Source organism: Zea mays, chromosome 3 (assembly GCF_902167145.1).
Source record: "Zea mays cultivar B73 chromosome 3, Zm-B73-REFERENCE-NAM-5.0, whole genome shotgun sequence".
Classification (NCBI taxonomy): domain Eukaryota; kingdom Viridiplantae; phylum Streptophyta; class Magnoliopsida; order Poales; family Poaceae; genus Zea; species Zea mays.
In genome coordinates this window covers 230072273-230079202 of record NC_050098.1, presented here as the reverse complement: position 1 = coordinate 230079202, position 6930 = coordinate 230072273, and positions in this window count along the sequence as shown.

Below are 6930 nucleotides of genomic sequence, written 5' to 3'. Positions count from 1 at the left end.
CAAGGTGGCCATAGTCAACGAAAAATTCATCTGGTTGATTGAAATTTAGTTTGTTCTCCCAAAGACCAAGGTGGTCTTGGTGTTTTGGATTTGAATAAAATGAATGAAGCGCTCTTAGCCAAATGGATTTGGAATTTGGAGAACTCGAATGACCTTTAGCAAAACATTATCAGAAAAAATACATTAAAGGGAGGCCTATCGTTTCAGTGAAAAAAGGCAAAATGATTCTCACTTCTGGAAGGGCATCCTTGACGTAAGAGGCAATTTTTACAGATTTTGTAAAAAAATGTTGGAAATGGAAAGAGTACGAGTTTTTGGAATAACATCTGGTGTGACACAGTGCCCCTGTCGCTTAGATATCCAAATCTGTTTGATCTAGCCTATGATAAAAATATCACAGTTGAGAAGGTATTTCCTTCTGACTTTCGGATGCTAACTTTCAGAAGAAGATTATTGGGGGACTTGGCTTCTGACTACAATAAATTGATTGATCATTGTAACTAGATTGTGAGACATAATTGTGATGATAATGTTTCATGGTCTCTGGGAGACATGGCTTTTCTGTTAAATTATTTTACAGAGAAAGTAAATGTTCTCGGATACTAGTTCCTTTCAAATTCTTATGGAAAACCATGTTACCTCAAAAAATTAAAGCTTTCTTGTGGCTTGTCCTGCACAATAAGATTCTGACAAAAGATAACCTGAGAAAAAGAAATTGGCAGGGCCCCTTGGATTGTGTTTTCTGTGGATTACCTGAGTCCATAAACCATCTCTTCTTTCAATGCTCTGTTGCTCGATATGTTTGGAGGATTATCCAAACGACTTTGGATTTGAATTCTTCCCCACAAACTGTTGAAAATCTCTTTGGCCCTTGGATTGACAGTTTTGATAGAAAAGAAAGGAACTTGGTTCTTTTCGGTTGTGGAGCAGTCATCTGGGCAATTTGGCGTTCTAGAAATGATTGTTGTTTTAGTGATAAGTTGATTTTTGACCCTACTAATGTGATTTACTTGTGCTGTTTCTGGCTTGATGCTTGGGCGATTCGGCAGAAAGAGAAGGAAAGAAAATTGGTGGAGCAAGGAAACCTCAGAATCCGAAAGACAACAAGTGAAGTCTTCAAAGGCGCTCATGGTTGGAAACCACTTGACAGGCGCATTCAGTGATTTTGGTCTTTGTAGTTTCGTTTTTGGGTAGGCTGGTCTGAGAGCTTCGGTCAGGCTGGTCTGTGAACTTCGGTCCTGTTGGTTTCTCGGCTTTCCAGCCATGGATGTGTCTTGTTATTCTATCTTGTTTCCCTAGTTGTGGTTGTTACTGTTAGTTGGTTATATGAAGTATGGTGGAAGCTCTTCCCTGTAACTTGTTTGCCTAGCCGATAGTTCTATGTTGGTTGTTGGCTTTTCCTTTATGGTGGCGGATGGTCATGTATGGATTTTTGTCTTTGTCTATTTCTTAATGAAATAGAGGTTTTTCCCCTTCGTAAAAAAATGCTATTTTATATTTAAATTATTTCACTTAAAACCTAGTACCTATTTTATATTTAGTCCTCACATCTAAAGTTACGGTCTTCACTGATTGACTGCACAAAATATGCTCCTATAAAAAATCCAAACTATTATATTAAAGTCTATATAAAAGTAATTGAATGCATCACTGAAGCGTGCTTAACCTTTTGTAAGTACTCTATCGAAACACCTTTTTCATGTGCCCTCAGTGTTTTCGGTATTTAATGTGTGAATCGTTGGCAAACTCGTAGTCCAAAAATGTTTGTTTAAGTCTGTTCGTTTGGATTTAATTTGTACTAACTTCTACTAGTTCTACAATGTTTTTGTCTCTATAGATTGCAGCTGTAACAGTCCAAACAACCGGCTTTAATCCGAAGCATATTTTTGTGATGTTATGGTTTCAATATAGCGTAGTGAGAGCATGAACAAGTTGGCGAAGAGATCTCATGTAGATGCAAACACACCACATCATGTTTTTGCAAAATAAATGATGAAAATGTTGCGTAGCAGAAAGATGAAGGAGTCGAAGGAAGCGTTAGTATGCAAGGTATGACAAAAACCAAATTGATTTTCGTGTATGATGTGGTTAATTTTAATTTAAATGTATGAAATGTAGGGAAAGAAATCAACATATACATTTTATATGTTCTAGATCAAAGTTGCAATGGCATATATTTGGGTTGTGATGAATCGATTTGAGGAATCAATGAAATATGATACAGCGTACAAAATATCCCAAGATCTAGAAGGTGGCCCTAATGATTGGGTGGTGCAACACACAAATAGGTCATGTAGAATTGTATGGGGACAACACCAGTTCAAAGTAGTAGCAAATATGGATGATGGGCAGTATAGTTGTGAGTGCAAGAATTGGGAGCACATGGGTAGGTTTTCACATAAGTTAAAATTAATGTAATGTATAAAAAGTTTTTGAACTAAGCATAAACTGTATTATGATGTGGTACAGGTCTTATTTATGTACACCTGTTGAAAGCCTTTATGCACCTTCAGATAGATCGAATACCAAATGAGTACGTTCTGCAAATATAATCTAACTTAGCTTGACATGATGTTCCGTTTGAGAGAGCAAACAAAATTTGAAAGGCAAAGATGGGGTTACTAAATCAAATAGACAGAAAATGTTGCTAACGAAAACAATAAAAGTTGTCCGTCATGCAAGTATGTCAAGAACAGGATATGATAAAGCACTTAGGCGTTGGATGAACTGGTCCGTGTGCTCTCGAGAATAAAACTCGATATTGAGTTTGATGATAGTGGAGACGGTAGTGATGGATATGATAATCAGGTAATGGAGGTCATTTTTTCACGTGGATGCATATAAACATATACATTGATTAGCGTACTATATCAATAACCATGTATTTTGTGAAATATCACTACAGGCAGGTGGTGTATTCATTGGAGATGAGATCAGGCGGTGAAAATGAAAACAATGACCAGCGATTAGAAACGTATGTGTTAAAACCTTAATTGTCATTAAACTTGATGGTACAAGTTTTGTCAATGATTTTTTGTTTTGTATTAGTCTGTATTGCATGTGGTTTCAAATGCAAATGTCGAGGTTGGCATGCATCCACTGCTTTTACCAGTATAGAGCAGGTAAGAATTTATTAGTATGGTATGTATATTTATGAATTTGATGATATTGAATTATGTTGGTTAGGTTTATTTGTAAATTATGGGTAGTAACAATATTGTAAATTTACAGAATTTGGATAACGACACTAATATGTTTGGGGTTGAGCCTGTTATTCGGGGTGATCTCGACATAGATGATTGTGGTGGTTGCGATACCGAGATAGAGATCAGAATGGTAAAATGTGTGAATACAATGTTATATAAATAAACTAAATATCTTAGATAGTTGACAAATGAATTGGTATTTTGTAATAATGTGCATATCATTTATTATGTAGAAGCTAAATTTGACATTGATGTAATAAATTTGGATAAATCTACCCAGGCAAAGCCAAAAGGAAGAACGATAAAAAATGATGAGGTAAGGACTGTAAAGTTAGGTGCAAAAGGAGAGAAGAAGATGAACAGAAGGTGCAAGAAGTGCGAAATTGCAGATGACATAATAGAGAACTTGCCTGTTAGTGGAGAAAATAGGGTTCATTTGGCAAACCTTGCTAACCCAAAAAAGGACATCCACCCGGGTCGAGGAACATTAATTCAGCGTCAACTCATGAGTGGAATGAAACAACAACTTCAAAGAAGCATAGGATGGATGTCTCGGAGACGGATCAGTCAGATGGTGAAAGTAATTGTATTTGAAGTCGCGTGATGGTGGATTACTATTGATATTTTGTGGACTGAATATAAAATGAATAAGACTATAGTGCAATATGGTTTGCTAGTAGCTATGCATGTACATATGAAACATTGTTAAAAATATTAACACAGATCGAAAAATAAGTAGCTAGAAAGGGTGTCGTAAACATATATGCATTTCGTTTGCGTTAAAACATGTATAAAAGGTTGTAAAACTTGTATACAACGGTGCATATAGATTTAGTTTTGTGCAAAATACTTGCTAGCGATGTCCTTTAAAAGTTTTGGAAAAGGTGGTGTAGAAATCTATTTTGTATGTCGTAAAGACAAGACTCAAATGTTGTAAAAAGTGTTGTCAGGAAGTGTGTGTTTAAGGAGTTTATGCAAACCACTCGAATGTGCCGTAGATAATGGTTTATGTTGTGTATAAACAATAGGAACAACGAATAGAGAAACTGTCTTTTTGTTCCCTTGTACAAAAATAAAAATGTATGCAAAACAACATATGCTATCCATGTCCAAACAAAATGAACCATAAATTAGGTTGTGATGCCAAAACATGATGAAAGACGCAAAAGTTGATCAATAGAAAAAGGAACATGTTTCTGAGTTTTAGAGCCAAGCACATCATAAATAGATCCTACGACATTTTAAGATGTTTTTTGTCGGTACATGTGTTATCCCGTCACAAAAAGAGAGTTTGCTAGTGTTATCAGCACACTTGCCACACTTTCACGATTTACAATTTTTTCATGTTCCTAAAAATCCACATTGCATGCAATTTGTTTAGTTGATTCCACTATGTCTTTCATATCTGAACCTGAGAATGTCCGATGGCAGTGGACTAATCTTGTTCAGTCAATGAAATGTCAAGTAGTGTAGTAGAGTAGCATGGTTCTCACGCGATAACTCCAACAAATTATTTAGACATGTAATAAGAGATGAGGAATGTTAATAGGAAATATAGGACATAACTATTAAGTTGCATGAAGCTTGCATGATATTTTTAATGCGACTAAAAAAATAATTTGTCAACAGTTGGGATGGATTACCAGGTCAATCTCTTCAGTCATAACCTCATCTGCATACTCGTAAAATACTATAAATCAGGTGACAAAGAAGCCACAATCATTTGAGCCCACTGTCATAGTAGGGCAGTCTTTTTTCAAGGTCAATCTTGTAATTCCTAAATCTTGGTAGGCATGACTGATAGTCGCCTAGAGGGGGGGGTGAATAGGGCGAAACTGAAATTCTCAAAAATAATCACAACTACAAGCCGGGTTAGCGTTAGAAATATAATCGAGTCCGCGAGAGAGGGCGCAAAACAAATCGCAAGAGAATAAGGAGTGTGACACGCGGATTTGTTTTACCGAGGTTCGGTTCTCGCAAACCTACTCCCCGTTGAGGAGGCCACAAAGGCCGGGTCTCTTTCAACCCTTCCCTCTCTCAAACGGTCCCTCGGACCGAGTGAGCTTTCTCTTCTCAATCACTTGGAACACAAAGTTCCCACAAGGACCACCACAAGTTTGGTGTCTCTTGCCTCAATTACAAGTGAGTTTGATCGCAATGAAAGAATCAAGAAAGAAGAAAGCAATCCAAGCGCAAGAGCTCGAAAGAACACAAGCAAATCTCTCTCTCTAATCACTAGGGCGTTGTGTGGAATTTGGAGAGGATTTGATCTCTTTGGTGTGTCTAGAATTGAATGCTAGAGCTCTTGTAAGTAGTTGGGAAGTGGAAAACTTGGATACAATGAATGGTGGGGTGGTTGGGGTATTTATAGCCCCAACCACCAAACTTGACCGTTGGTGGAGGCTGTCTGTTTGATGGCGCACCGGACAGTCCGGTGCACACCGGACATGTCCGGTGCCCCAGCCATGTCACCAATGCCGTTGGATTCTGACCGTTGGAGCTTCTGACTTCTGGGCCCGCCTGGATGTCCGGTGCACACCGGACATGTCCTGTTCATTGTCCGGTGCGCCAGTATGGGCACGCCTGACATCTGCGCGCGCTGCACGCGCATTAAATGCGTCGCAGGTAGCCGTTGGCGCCGAAATAGCCGTTGCCCCGCTGTTACACCGGACAGTCCGGTGAATTATAGCGGAGTGGCCGAAGTGAATTCCCGAGGCTGATGAGTTCCGGAGGCCGCTCTTCCTTGGAGCACCGGACATGTCCGGTGTACACCGGATAGTCCGGTGAATTATAGCGGAGTGTCCCTCTGTGAATTTCCGAAGGTGACGAGTTTGAAGTTTGAGTCCTCTGGTGCACCGGACAGTCCGGTGGCACACCGGACAGTCCGGTGTGCCAGACCAGAGGAGCCTTTTATTGACCCTTTGCTCTTTTGTCGAACCCAATACTTGGTCTTTTTATTGGCTAAGTGTGAACCTTTTGCACCTATAGAATTTATACACTTAGAGCAAACTAGTTAGTCCAATATTTGTGTTGGGCAATCCAACCACCAAAATTATTTAGGAACTAGGTGTAAGCCTAATTCCCTTTCAATCTCCCCCTTTTTGGTGATTGATGCCAACACAAACCAAAGCAAATATAAATGAACTAGTTTGCATAATGTAAGTGCAAGGATTGCTTGGAATTGAGCCAATATAAATACTTACATGATGTGCATGGATTGTTTCTTTGTTTTTAACATATTGGACCACATTTGCACCACAAGTTTTGTTTTTGCAAATTCTTTTTGTAAATCCTTTTCAAAGTCCTTTTGCAACATAGTCAAAGGTGGATGAATAAGATTTTTGCAAAGCATTTTCAAGTTTAAAAAATTTCTCCCCTTGTTTCAAATGCTTTTCCTTTGACTAAACAAAACTCCCCCTAAATGAGATCCTCCTCTTAGTGTTCAAGAGGGTTTTGATTTATCATTTTTGAAATACTACTTTCTCCCCCTTTAGAACATAATAAGATACCAATTTGAAATTGACCAATTGAAAATCTCCAAAAATTTTAAAAAATTAGGTGGTGGTGCGGTCCTTTTGCTTTGGGCTCATATTTTCTCCCCCTTTGGCATGAATCGCCAAAAACGGAATCATTAGAGCCCAATGAGTACTTTCTCCTCCTTTGGTCATAAAATAAATGAGTGAAGATTATACCAAAGTTGAAGAGATGCTCGGAGTGATGGCGA